Consider the following 14,577-nt stretch of genomic DNA (forward strand, 5'->3'; position numbering starts at 1 on the left):
TTTTCGTGGCTGGCATTGTTTGATCCTTGGGGACATGGGGGAAATCCTGGCTTGGTATTCAACCCAGAACCCCTGGAGTCCGATGAATTAGTGGTTTTGAGCAGGGAAGGAAGAGAAAGGCTTTTATGAACCCTTTCCAGATGGGGGCAGGAGAGCCCAACCGAACAGAAATGCCTGGTGGGTGTGCGCTAGTTCAGGACGCCCCTTGGTACCGCAGCCTACCCGCTGGCAGGATCAGAGGTCAAGTCAAAGGGCACGGTCGTTGGGTGCCTCGCCCTCTCGCCCAAACAGCATGCCCCAGAGCTTCTGACTGACCACCACTGGTTCTGCTAGACTGGAGGGCGGGGAGGGGGCGGGTCTGGAGAGGCGGGGAGAGGGCTGGCACAGAGGGACAGAGAAGCACCTCGGTAAATGTAGTTTCTGAGAGCAAGGATGGAGAGACTGCAGGCTCTGTCTGCAGGATTGGGACTACAACTTCCAGAATCCTAAGGGCCTGTCAGAGCGTCCATGCGCAGTGGGTGCCACCTTGTATCCTATCAGAGGAGGCGAGGATGATGTCACCTGCGAGTTGGTAACCTACGAGCTGCTGTGAAGGGAACTGTTTAACCGGATCCCATTGTACCGGGAACGCAGAGCGGCCTTTCCAGCATGCAGCGGCTGCTCAGGTGAGGGGACGCCTTGGCTCGCCCGCCGCACTCATTCATTAGCGACACCGCACAGTGGCGCGGGGTGGGCGTGCTGGTTCCTCGCGCTGTTCGCGGCGCGCCCTCCTGCTGCTTCCCGGAGCTCCCGGGCCAGTAGGTAAATATTAAACTCGTCCTTCAGGTTGGGTCTGGGTGGGAACAGGACCGAGACAGCTACGGGCTGCCAATCTAGGCTTTGGAAAATGGCTGCAGCGCGGCACAGAGCGGAGCGAGCCTGAAGGAAGGCGTCCCCGAGGATGGGGTCCCTCCCTTCTTTCTTTCCGAGGCGCTGGGTGGCAGTGGAGCCGGCCGGGTATATCTCGTTTCCCGGCCACAGGCTCCTCGGGGCCAGGGCTGAGGGAGCTGCGGTAGCGGGTGGCGCTCCTGGGCCGCTGGCTCTGTAAGATCCGTGGGCACGGCTATGGCCGCGATTCTCCCACCATCACTATCACCTTCAGGTCAAGCCCATACTCAAAACGGAGGGGCTGACTGTAACCCAGGCAGTGCCCGAGCTTACAGTGTGCGGAGAGGAGAGGGAAACCTGGCATTGCGGAGGCCGCGAGCCGGCGGCTAGCTGCGGCGCGGGGAGGCTGCGTCTCCGGGGGACTAGACTGGGTTCCCTGTGTCCTGTTTCGGGGGGCGCATCTCACTCTTGACTCTGCGGAATCGAACCCTGCAAGGGGTACCTGGGCGTGGGCTAAACGCTCTCCTTAGAACCATGGAAGTGATGGGTGGTGGATAACCTAATGATAAGGTTCGCTGTGGGGCCAAGAGGGCTGGATAATCGGGTTTATCTAACTGGTGCCCCAAACCAGCTGTTTGTGATTGGCTTGTCTTCTGACTGGAGAGGAGAGCGAGGCGAGGCGAGGCCAGGCCCGGCTGGACAACTCTAAAGTCCTCTGGCTTTTCTTTCCCCGTTCTGCGTCAGCTTCATTCGTTCGTTTATTCACATTCATCAAAACCCTCTACGGTCTTCTGCACGTTGCTTACAATCAAGGTTTGGGACGTTCTGTCCCCTCCCCGTAAAATGTTTTACTGTGCTCTGAAATAGATTTCTGCTCTGAGTCCCTTCCCCCCCCCCCCCCCCCATCAATGTTGGGAGAGCATCCGGAGCAAATGTTGCCCGTGACCGGTTTGCCCCCATTGAATTGATAGTTTCTAGAGATTTGAGCCGGACCTAGTGAATTGAAGCATAGTTTGCCTGCAAGACGAATCCGGTTGCTATGGCGACTTCTGCCTTTGGAATCTTAACAACTCGCACTGCTGTTTCAATTCGTTGTGGCTCTGCGGGCAGCTGGGAGGGTGTGGTCGGGGGTGTGGTCAAATGTTTGCCCTGGGCCCAGCTGCTCCCTCTTCTTCACCCTCCTGGCAGATCTAGGACTCCCCATATTCCTTGCTACATACCCTGGACACCGTATTTTTGGACCCCTTTTCCTCCCACGTGCCAATACATCATCTCAAAATGAATTGCCTAGGGCTTTTGTTCTAAGGTAAACTAAATTTGGTAGATGTTTTTCCTCCCACAAATGAACCGTATCTTTCCATCATTATCATAGTTAATAGTGTTGGAGGCAGTTTACTTAACAAGGTCACTCTTCCCAGGTCTACACAGCTCCCCCTGGTCAGCAATTACCTGTAAATGACAGAGCAATTAATAATTGAAATTGAGGTAGGGAGAGCGCAGACATCGCAATAATTTTCATAAAATCCAAACTCCAGCTGAAGATCCTTAAAATGAAACTCCGGAGGATGAAAAGAGGAGCCCTAGGTCCTGTGACGCACTTTGTGTGCTGTCCTGCTGTGAGCTGTTACCTCTGGGGACACCTGTGATCTCATTGCTAATGTAGACAGGGGAGTTCCGAGAATTCCGAATATTGGCTTTAGGTTTAAAGTCTTGCAACTTGGAAAATGACCCCTCCTCCAATAACACAAGGCTTAAACCAGCTCTAACATAGTAGCATTCAATTTGGTTGCTGGCCCTCAAACCAAGATCCTTGGGGTTATTGTTACAAAATGGACTGGACAATACACTTGATACTCCTATTATCCCAGTATCTGGGCTTTTATGTTTTAGTCACAATTAGTTGTTTAGATTTTGTGGTTTGCAGATTCTCCATGAATGTAGTTATTTGTAACTTAGACAGAAGGCATCTAAAGTATACTAAGATGTTGGATTTTCATCTCCTGCTTGCATTTTATCTAAGTGTGGTACCTCTCAGAAGTGGTGGTGTGTAGGAGTGTCTATGCGAGTGCATTCATGTGCAGGTTAGTTCTTGTGTTGTTGTGCCAAGTGGATAATGTTCATCATCTTAAGTAGGTAGTTCCATTGCTATGAGTATCAATAGCAGAAGTTAGCACTCTCTTATTATTTACTTTTGTTCTAGGATTTAGATAATAACAGCAGAATGTTCTTCATTTATTAGCTCACTTGTCTATGCTTCCTGGTGCTAAGTTCTTTGAAGGCAGGTTCTTTGTCTTCTCCACCTTCCCACAATCTGGAACAATCTTTTAATAAGCATTTGTTAAATGGGTATTAAGGAGGATCCAAAATTCAAGTTTTGTATTCTTTTTCCTGATAGTTTTGTAATTTGTTGTAATAGCCCCCTTCTTTTTTGTCAATACTTACACCTTGCTACAATTCTTTCCATGAGTATTAAAATTATATATATATATATAATTTTATAATTACTTTTAGAATACATTCACCTATATAGGTTATTGTTTTTCTTTTTATAATTTCTGAGTACACTTAATGAAATACTTTTATTAGTAGTACTCTCCTTGGCCCAGATAATTTTCCTAGAAGGCAGATGACAGGAAACTAAGGAGAAAGACAAAGGCAAAGATAGTTAGACACTATTGTCAATCCACCAGTGGCTTCTGGAGTTGCTGGGAGACAGCAGTCTGTCATCTGGGGCACAGTGACTTTGTAAACAGGATCTGCTGTTCCAAGGCCAACCCTAGGAGAGGACATTGGTCTGGTGTTGGTGAAGTCGTTATGCAGTGGTCACGTCCTGTTGGTCTAATAAACTCGAACCATTTTGAGAAGGGTAATAGAGAAGGGACACTGAAGGTCACATTCTTGAGTGGAATTTGAATCCTGGCTTGCTCTCCTTGGTGGACAATTCTGAGTGTTGAGAATGAATGTGTTTGTGTATAGTTTCATTTCAGCTACTTTGTTTAAAAAGCTGAGGCTGGTGTTAGTAATAGGCTTCCCAGGACAAATAAGGTGTTTAAAAACAAAACCCAGTTAAGACAGAAACAGTTTCATCTTGTAAATATTTAGAGTATGACTTTGGCTTGAGGGTCTTAGGTTCTTCTCTGAAAACACTTCAAAGTTACAGCTGGATTGCCGGGACTAAGCGTTTCCCACAAAGCTCTGCACCACCAAGAGCTTCAGGTGTTTGGTTCAGAAAATGATCCACAGAGGTTGTCACTGGGGTAGGGGGTCTTCCTTAGCATTCTTGTGTTTCTATGTCTTAAGTCTATAGTCTAATAGTTCAGGAAAAGTCAACACAAATTTTGCCAACTGAGGTTGCCAAACTTGTTTTCTCTTCAGAGCACTCCAGTCCAAATGAAACTTCCCCCTCCCCCACCCTGCCCCTCTTAGGGTAAGGATTGTGAATTACTGGCACTGTTCTGGTGTTAACTCAGTAATGGAAGAAAGTGTCTTGGTTAATTTCAAAGTTAAATACTTAACAATGTCAGTCCTTTTAGGAGCTGAAGGGATTGTATTGGCTCCATGTCTTTTTTGTTTTTGCTCGTGCATGGCTTGTGAGTAAGTCTGGTTGGCAGAACAGGCTGAGGTGGGGTTATCCATTTTGAAGTTACTTAATAAGTGTATTGTCCTTTATGTATATTGTGGGCTAGCTTGCTGGTAGAGATGATGTCCTCACATCCTTAGTGTCCCTGTTGAAAGGAGGACAGTTAGAGGCGAGGTACCAGTTAATCTCAGTGACCTGTATTCTGCCCACAGCAGAGAAGGGTGGTGTTCACCTTTTATCTTCTGGTACCCTCCCCACTGCCCCAGGAACAGAGAACAGAGCATCTCCAAAGGAGTTTGCTTTCCCAGTGCAGGGATGGATTGAGTTTGTTGACTCTTAGGAGCACAGCAACAAGGGTCCTGTCCTCACCACCTCACCCCTAACCTTGATTTTTGAGACAGGGTCTGGTGTATCTCAGGCTGGTCTTAAGTCTATGCAGTAGAGGGCAGATCTGAACTTTTGATTCTCTTGCCTCTGTCTCCCAAGTGCCTTTGGTTATAGACTCTTGTGCTGCTCATCCCGGCTCATGCCAGGTGTGAAGCAAGGGCTTTGTGCCTGCCCTAGCGACACAGCTACACACTCAGCCCCATATGTAGCACTCGAATGATAAAGCTTTTGAATTTCCCTTTTGCTATATTTCATATAGACAGAGTATCTGAAAAAGGAAACTATTTTTATATCCTATATTTAAATCTTTTTGGTCCAGTTTCAGACCCTATTCATGAGGGTAATTTTCACTGGATTGAATCCCTCATCTGGGTACAGGCTTCTCACCTAGTAAAGGGCAACAGACGTCTACATTAACCCCTAAGAGGGGCCTCGCATCCCAGCGTCCCTCCCTTTTAAGGGAAGCTGTGCAAGCTTTTTTGAAAAAAAGACAGACAGAAAGAAAGAAAGAAAGAAAGAAAGAAAGAAAGAAAAAAAGAAAGAAAACTTTAGTAATAGTTAAACATGCAATCTGATATTGAATATCCTTAGGCATTAAAATAACCCTTTCTCCCTCCCCCTGCCTCAAAAGAGACACTCATTATGTTGTAGCAAATTTGGAGCCAAGTAAACAGCTGTGATTCTTAAATCATAGCTACCATTGTGAATTAAATGTGGAAAACTAGGGAAGTGAGTTTCATTTCCAATGTAGTTGGTGTGACTTCCTGACGTTCTCTTTTGGCATAGAAGTCAATATTGTGCAACATTGACAATATTCGATGCAGACAATTGACTGAAGCATAAATGTGGTGATTTAGGGGAATGAAGGGCAAGCTGCACTGTTCTAGCAGACATTGCCAGGAAGAGAAAATGCAAACACAAGCCTGTTTGCCATTGGGCTACTGAGACATAATGGCTCTTTGCCAGACCTAGACTTGGGGAACTTTCTCCCCTGCACCATTCATCTGGCTACATTTCTTAAGTCTGTCATTCACCTTTAGCAAGGACTGGAGCTCGTTTCTTCTGTAAATTGCACCAGGTTTGGAGTTGAAGTTCCTTCTGTTCCTGCCAGGCACTCAGTTCAGGTCACCTGTTAAACTGCTCTTTGTCCACTTCTAAAGAAAATACCTGTGATGCAATTGGCAAACATTACATGGCTCATGGGTGCTATGAATGTAGACTTCCAAAAGTAGACATAGCGCATGTCTTAGCTTTGAGCTTTGTTGTTTAAACATATGGTTACTTTTCAGTTTTTAGAGTTGGCCAGGCTTTTGTTGTTAGAGATATACAGAACAGGTCTAGATTGTGGTTAGATTCACCTTAATTTTGAGTCATGTACTTATAACTCACCATGGTGTCTGTGTGTGTGTGTGTGTGTGTGTGTGTGTGTGTGTGTGTGTGTGCGCGCGCGCGTGCGCGCTCGAGACAGGGAGCGCCTGTGTACAATCACCACTGCTGGGGCAAAGGAAAGTGTCATATTATAAAATGAACTGACAGAGTTTAGTTTCTTCAGACCCTGCTAGAGGCAAGCATTTGCCAAGGAATGATGTTAGCCATACTCTTGCGAAAATTGGGTCAGAACTAGAGAGAGACGGCTCACTAACAGTTTGTGAAACTGCAGTTTGTGTCTTTTCTTTCCTGGGGAATGGCAGCTATTAACAGTGAGTGTTTCGGGGTTGTTTCTGGGCTCTCCCTCCCCTGCTGAACTCCCTGGGTCCATAGTTGTCTATTGCACCCTGTCATCCCATACAGTTCCTGCAGATCTGTACCCGAGAGCAGCAGTTGTTAGTGGCGTTTACCAGACTAGCCTGACTGTTCTTATGTGCCTGTGCATACATATTTGCTTTGGAGCAGTTTGACAGAACTAAGCAGGGGAAGGCAAGGCACAGCTTAAGCTGGAGTCTGCAGCTTTGTAACAAGAAGGGACCTCCCGAGCCCTGAGAACCTACTGCAAGGAACACTTTTAAAAAGACTGGACTGCTCAGATGGCTCAGGGGCACAGGCACTTGCCTAAGAGCTGGAAGACCTGAATTCCATCCCTGGAAGGCAGGTAAAGGCACAAGCAGAGAATACTGTAACTTGAATGAACAGGAACAACTCTAAGAAAACAAGACATTGGATTAACAGCTGTAGTTAATCCAGTATTAATGGCTTTCATTTAACTCAGAACGATGGTGGCAAAATCTGAGACTAGCATGTCTGTTTTAATCCCCCATCCTGTTTTGACTGTGCCAGTCTTTGTACCAGAGTGCTCCCCCAGTGCTTAGCGCTCAGTGGTAATGTGAACTAAGAGTCAGGAAGGACGAAGAATAAATAAATGCTTGAAATCGAAGCCTGTGACCAAGACTGACTGCCGAGTGTTCTTTGAAGGTTAAATGGACAGGCCTGCTTTTATCTGTTTCTATTTTTAATTAAGACTAATTAATTTGTCTATGTGTGTCTGTGTGAGTGTGTGCAGCACATGTGGGCAGTGCCCCTGGAGTCCAGAGGGTATCAGAGTCCCTGGAACTGGAGTTACTGATGGTTGGGAGCCATCACATGGGTGTTGGGAATCAAACTTAGGTCAGTTGCAAGAACAGCAAGTCTTCTCAATGTGGAACCATCTCTCCAGCCCTGTTTTTGTATTTTTGAGATCAAGAGCAGAGACTAGATTGAACTAGAAAAACTCTGTGACCCAGTTGAAGCTTCAGACTCTGAGTAGGTAACATAAGTGTAGAACTCCAAGTCTGTGGAAGTGCTTTGCCTGTGACATTTTCTGTCAAAGGCTGATTTTAAAAATTAAAATCAAACTATCTGTGTATATAATTGATACAACTGTTCATCCATCCATCCATCCATCCATCCATCCATCTATTCATTTTCCTCTGGGTTGTAATTTGCTAACCCTGTTCTCAGGAACATGGGGCTGTCTTCACATGGCCCAGTTGAGTATCAGGGGAGCCACAGTCATTGGCCTTATGATGTGGCATTCTCCAGAGCCCTGAACCGTCTGGCCTAGAACAAGGAATGGAGCCTCTGAGCTCAGCTCACACCACAGTTCTCCCACTAGAGCTCAGGTTGTTTTTCTGATGGAGCAAGATGAGGGAAGTAGTTGGAGGGAGGACCAGGAGTTACTGGATTTCATTTATCTTATCACTGGTTTCCCTCTGGATTGTCTTTGTTTACAGTCTTCTTGGGCCAGGAATTCCTCTTAACAGAGAGTATTCACATTCTCAGGGATATGCTGCTTTCACAGAGCATGCACACACTCAGGGACAGGCATACCAGGGCTTCCAACAGAGAGTACGAAATGCACATACCCAGGGACAGATCTTTAGGGGCCAAAGGAAATGAATAATCACAAGTAGGTTTAAAGTCAACATCTGAATATGACATATTTGGCAGGAATCCGACTCTGAATGTTTGATACTCCGGATGGAATCTTTTTACCTGCGCACGCTTTGCAGCCCTACACAGGGAGAAGAAATTCCAGCTGGTGTGGTGTTCTGTTTTGGGTGATCCCACTGATTCCTTTAAACTACTTGGGCCTCTTTTTCCTTATTTGTATGACACAGAATTCTTCTGGGTGAAAATCACACACTGTTTGGAGTGGAGTATCATTAGAACAGTAATGACCTAATTTATCTAGCTGTCTGAGTAATTTATGTGGAAGAGCCACTGTGCACGTAGGTTTAATAACATCTGTTGGATTTGCCTGTCCAGTTTCCCATCCTGCTCTCTGCCCTGGGACATGGACCTGTGATCCTATTCATTTCTGGGCAGACCCTTTCCTCTGGGGCTAATGCCAAACACCTGACCACAGGAAGTTCCTGAGGATATAAGAGATGAAGCTAAGCATTATCTTTTGGTGATATGCCATTCTATTTAAATGGTAATCTGTTTAAGCTAGAGTAAGAACAACAGTGCTTCTCTGGCTAATATTGCCTGTGTTTTTGTTGTTGTTGTTGTTGTTATTGTTTTTTTTTTTTTTTTAGCCAGTAGTCGTTTCATGGGGTTGGTCCCTGGGTCCCAAGCAGGTCTAAAAATGCCTATATAGACAAGTATGCCCTTGAACTTCTTAGTCATCCCTCCTTATCCTCAGAAATGCTAGGTTACCACCCTGCCTGCTTTACACAGTGCTGGAATCAAGCTCAAGGCTTTGAGCTTGCTGGGCAAGCACTTCAAGTCACATCTCCGGCCCAGCAGTGCTCTTAAACACTGAGTGACGTGCATGAGCGTTTATTCTCCAAGCACCACAGATCTCACCCTGCCCTTGTGCCATTCGCGTGGCCACTTACTTCACAGTGTTCTCTCTTTTACTTCCTTGGCCCTGATAACATTAAATGTGTTATTCTATAAAAATATTTTTAAATTATTTAGTGTGTGTGTGTGTGTGTTCATGTGTTTTAGTTTGCTGTCTGTTGCAGTGTTAAACACCATGACCTAAACTACTTGGGAAAGAAGGGTGTATTTCATCTTACAATAATACCATGTTATAGTCTGTCATTGAGAGAAGACAGGCAGAAACCATGGAGGAGTGCTGCTCACTGGTTTGCTCTCTCTCTCTGTAGCTCAGCCAGCTTTCTTATCTCACCTAGAACTACCTGACTAGTCTTCCTACATCAATTATTGGTCAAGAAAATGCTCCCACAGACGGGCTCACAGGTCAGTGTGACCAAGGCAGGCAACCCCCTAATGGAGACTCGCTCCATAACTCTGGGCTGTGTCAACTTGACAGCTGATGCTAACTGGGAGAGGGAGGGAATGAATTTGAATGCAAATGCAGATTCCATGATGTGCCTGTGTACCTGTGGAGGTCAGTGGCCTGCCAGCTTTAGAGAGTTAGCTCTCTTCCTCCCTGTGAGTGCTAGGGACTGAACTCAGGCCATCCAGCTTACTGGCAGGGAGCTCTTATCTGCTGAGCCACCTCACTGGCTCAGGGCTATAATTCTTATTTGAAACCAAATGACACTGAGATGATTTTTGTCGAAGGATTATGAACCAGTAGTCCTCTGGCAAACGGTCCTTTCTTCTTCTCTGATCCCTTGTTTCTCAACCTAAGCACAGTTGAGAACTGTCCTGGATAATGCTGTCATGAGGGAGGTCTTGTGCAGTGTTCAGCCACAGCCCAAAATGTATCCATGCATGTATACATGCTCATGGTGTCCCTCCATTGTTGTAATACAACCCCAAAGTCGTCAGACATAGCCAGCCAAGTGTCTTCTAGAGGATAAAACTGCCCCTGTGGAGAGTGAGCTGGAAGGTTTTAGATAGTCCAAGGGCTTCAAACATTGAAACAGGCTTGGGAGTTTAGGTATAAATTGGATTTCTTTTGGGAAATGGAGCTGCCCCTGCTGGTTTTATTTATTTGGGCAGTTGGTTAAAGCCAAGAAAAAGGTCAGTGGATTAGACCCATTGGGGTCATTTCTCCATTCTTCCATGACCACAGCCTGGGAAGCCAGCCACATTTTAAGATATGTCCTTGGTCACAACAGGGGACCCTGTGAGACACTGGTGCTAGCCAGGGTAAGCCCACCAGTGCCAGTGAGTAAACAGCTTTGAAGCCTGTGGCCTGGGTTTGTAGGTCAGTTACATTATCTCTGGATAAAGAAGACCAGGCTTTGGGGAAAGGGGAAGCCAAAGCTCTTGCTCTTGTCAAAGGCCAGCATGTTTTAAAAACAGCTTTAGCCTTTAAAAGTGACAGCGTGTCCCAGAACAGCAGAGAAGAGCCCTGGCTTGCTTCTTCCCCTCCCACAGACAAGAATGTCTTTCAAACTTCACTCTAAAACTTGGGTTTTGGCACCTCCCAAACTTGCCTTTCAGAGTTCAAAGTGAAAATGTTGCTGCACTTTAATTAACTGACCCAAGATCCTTTTTTGGTCGGCTAATGCAAAGATAATGTGTGAGGAGGCATGGCTTCCATTAAACAGTTGGCCAGCGCTTAGGGACATGGCTCAGATGATGACATGTAGGTTGGGCAAGCCTGAGGACCCGAGTTGAACATCTGACACCTACCTAAAAAGACACACACAGCGTCAACCTGTAGTCACAGCTGGGGAGATGGGGCACTCCAGATTTAGTGAGAGACTTGGCCTCAAAGCAATGAGGCAGAGAGAAATGTAGAAGGACAGACGGGATTGACCTGGACACACACACACACACACACACATACACACACACACAATCTATAGGTGCACACGCCCATACAAATGAATACATATGCTACCCACAAACCACACACAAAATTAAAAAAACAAGTCAACCATAGTTCCTTCTCAGGGGCTATGTGGACTTTTGAGGTCATCTGATCTGTACCCCTCCTCCGGATCTACTGTGTCTGTTTTCCCCGCAGTGTAGGCTTTCCCAGGCTGATCTGAGAAAGAGATCCATGAGGAGACCGGTTCTCAACACTTAGGCCCCCAGCTCCAGAACTCTCTGTCTCCCTAGGAAGTCCTAACGTGAAAATGTGAGAAGACCAGAAGAGCTTGGGTTTGGGAAATGTGGGTCTAGTTGCACATTGTGTGTCAGGCTGTCTGTCTGTTGGTCTAAATGTTAACTTTAAGAGTTTGTATTCATTTTGTATGAACTTTGTACATCTGTTTAATTAGAATTTTGCATATGTGAGGAAGGCTTTTTTTGTGGGTGGCATATTATGTGATATTCTGGACTCAGTGCTTCTAATAAGCATGAAGCTTTATCATATTTAGCTGAAAAACATGTAAGTACCTGGGAATTATCTTTTCCTCACAATGTTTCTCTGGGAGGCTTTCACGTACCCTTTAACCCATCATCTGTAAGAAAGCGTAACAGACACTCCCTGGTCACAAATGCTAACACTAAGAGTCTTTGGAATAAAGCTGGGCAGGGGAGTAGTTGCGAGTTTCTTCCTAGCCTCTGTTCTGCAGGAGGCTCAGAAGTGATGGAGAAAGCTCTTTGCTATTTCACAGCTAACCCAGACTCTGAGAGCTTCCTAGCTGACTCTGCTCCACAGAGCAGAGCCATCTGGCACTGTTCTTTCCTTCGGGAGCTGCTGCCTTTCCAAAACATGATCCCTATGGAAGATCATGTCTTTGGCTCAGAGTTATAATAACCAAGTGGGGGTATTGATTGATTGGTTGATTGATTGGTGGATTGTGACTGCGTGTATATATGTGTGGTGGCACATGCGTGTGTGTGCCATGGCATGCATTGTGAGGTCAGAGAACAACTCGTAGGAGTCTACTTGCACCAGGTAGCTCCCAGGGACCAAACTCTGTCAGGCTTGATGTTGAAGGTTTTAGCCCACTGAGCCATCTCCCTGGCCCTACAGTGACTTTTTAAAAAGATAACTTTGAGATTCTGATTCTTAAGCAAGGATAGCAGACAAAACAATTAACTTTTACAAATAATACATATAATAATTCATGGGCTCTACCATGAGCTGTGGAAGCAACACCTGAAAGCACCCTGTTCTCTCAGTGTGGGAAACGTTCTTGATGTTGGCTGAGGACCTCAGAGTGATGCTGGTTTACATTCTTCTCTTTGCTTACGTTTCCCTTTGTCATACAGAAGTCTTGCTCTATTATATCAGACGTGTGTCTTTGGTTTCTAAAATAAACAGATGACCTTGTGCAGGGGGCTTTTCCTAAGTGGAAGGGAAAAGACTCTGAGAAGTCTCATGCTTTGCTTATTTGGAACATTTCCAGCTTTCCTTTTTCCTTATTTTTACATTCATTTACTTAGTGCATATATGTAAAGGTCACAGAACAACTTGCAGGAGCTGGTCCTTTCCTACCATGTATGCCCCAGGGATGGAACTCATATCACAGCACCCTTACCTGAGGAGCAGCCACAGCAGTGGTTACAGAAAATGGTATCTTTAATCTCCAATTAGGTTTTTCAGCATTTGTTATGCAGTTCTTCCACAAATGCTGGTTTTGAGTCTTGGAGGGCCAAGGTTTTCCAAGGAGCTTTCAAGAGAATTGTTAGCCTGACATGGTCTTAAAGGAAGAAGGGCAGTTAAAGAGAGTGAGGCTTCTGCAGGATGGTGGGCTGTCCTGGAGAGAGTGTTAATTATATGACTTATTACTACAACAAAGACCTCTGAGCTACATACTATGCAGGTATTTCATGGGTTACAAATTATATCCCAGTGAAGTTAGACACAGTCATGTAAGGAAACCCGAGAAAAATATTGTGAGGTTCCTGAGATCCTATTTTAATGTTGCTGTCATTATATGTGTCTTGATTCTTCCTTTAGCCAGATGTGTACTGTGGACAAAGAAGAATTTTGGCAGTTTCTTGGTATTTGTAGGTCATCTGAAATATGGTCTCCAGAATGGATGACATGGCACAGAGACGCTGTTTCCTCTGACGTCTTACCCCTTCCCACTGCATCTCTTTTTCAAATATAAAAATATATTTCAAAGATTAAAGATGCCACCTTTTTTTTCACAGCTTGTACCCAAACAGAAAAATTTGTGTAAGTAGTTTGCAAACCTTCCTTGTATGTACAGCTTAAATACCAACTCAGGGCTAATCTTTCATCTCCACTGTCAATAGCTCAGCTCTACATAAATCCTGGATATCAAATCCTATCTTCTGTAAATATTTTTGTAGTTTAGAGTACACCTCTTAACCGACCAAGACCTCTCCCATCCCCACCCTACCCCCTGCCCAGTTGACATGCACATGAAGGCCAAAGGTCAATGGTTTCTTCCTTGATCTTTCTGCACCTAAGTTTTGGACATATTGTCATTTCGTAGCTCACCAATTTTGGCTAGTCTGGTTGACCAGTGAACTCTGTCTTTGCTTCTTCGATGATGGGGTTGCAGATGTATGTCAGCACACCTGGCTTCTATGTAGGTATGGGGATCCAAACCCAAGTCCACATGCTTATGCAAAAGGTGTGTTTCCTACTGAGCCACCTCTAAAACAGCTAAAATCCATCATCACATCAAAAGGTATTTAAGATAATGCATACAAACTAAATCCTCCCAACATTTAATCAGTTTAAAGATTTTATCTGTTTGAAATATTTATTCAACTCTGGAATCAAACAAGCGTTATCAGTGGTGGTGGTGCTGGTGGTGTGTGTGTGTGTGTGTGTGTGTGTGTGTGTGTGTGTGTGTGTGTGTGTGTGTGTGTGTATTCCTGTGTAAGTCTCATGCAGTATTTTTACTTTGCCACCTGTGAGAACTTCATTAGCTGCTCTACAGAATTTCAAAGTCTGGAACTCATGGCTCAGTCTGTTTCTGTTACCTCTAGTTCTTGTAAATTGGTTACAATGAAAATAATTGATGCCTTGAGCCATCTGTTCACTACAGAAGCAGGAAGCTGCCTGCTAAGCAGTGTGGGGCATCATTAGAGGTTCGAGTGAAAACAGACATTTAGAGAAGTGAGCGCATGGAAGAGAGAAGCAAACGAGCCAGGGTTTTTCGGCCCTAGATTCTTATTTTAAAGGGCAGTGCTGATCAGTATGGATCAGTTAGGAGTCTTTCAGGCAGTCTAGAACGGCAGAGGTTGAGGGAGTTTTCCATTTTCTTAGCCATTTGTTTGGCCCAAGTGGGTTTTTTTTGTTGTTGTTGTTGTTGTTTGTTTGTTTGTTTATTGAATTACACCGTAGCTTCTTGATAAGAGAATAGAAAGTCTTATAGCATGAAAGAGTTCACATTTGAGTTCTGCAAAGGAGCTGGCTCTTGAAAGATAGAAAATTAAAACTTTTAAAAATTAACTGTGGCATTGCT

General features: G+C 45.1%; 1 protein-coding gene across 1 annotated transcript in view; it reads left to right on the top strand.

The window, feature by feature from the left end:
• Window positions 1-628: 628 nt before the first annotated feature.
• DAAM1 (dishevelled associated activator of morphogenesis 1) overlaps window positions 629-14,577 on the top strand; it is a 149,863-nt gene continuing 135,914 nt past the window's right edge. Inside the window, exon 1 of the mRNA XM_080932039.1 lies at window positions 629-801. The gene's annotated coding sequence lies outside the window, so the exon portion shown is untranslated. The remainder of the gene's footprint in view (window positions 802-14,577) is intronic.

Source organism: Micromys minutus (genome assembly GCF_963924665.1).
Source record: "Micromys minutus genome assembly, chromosome: 1".
NCBI lineage: Eukaryota > Metazoa > Chordata > Mammalia > Rodentia > Muridae > Micromys > Micromys minutus.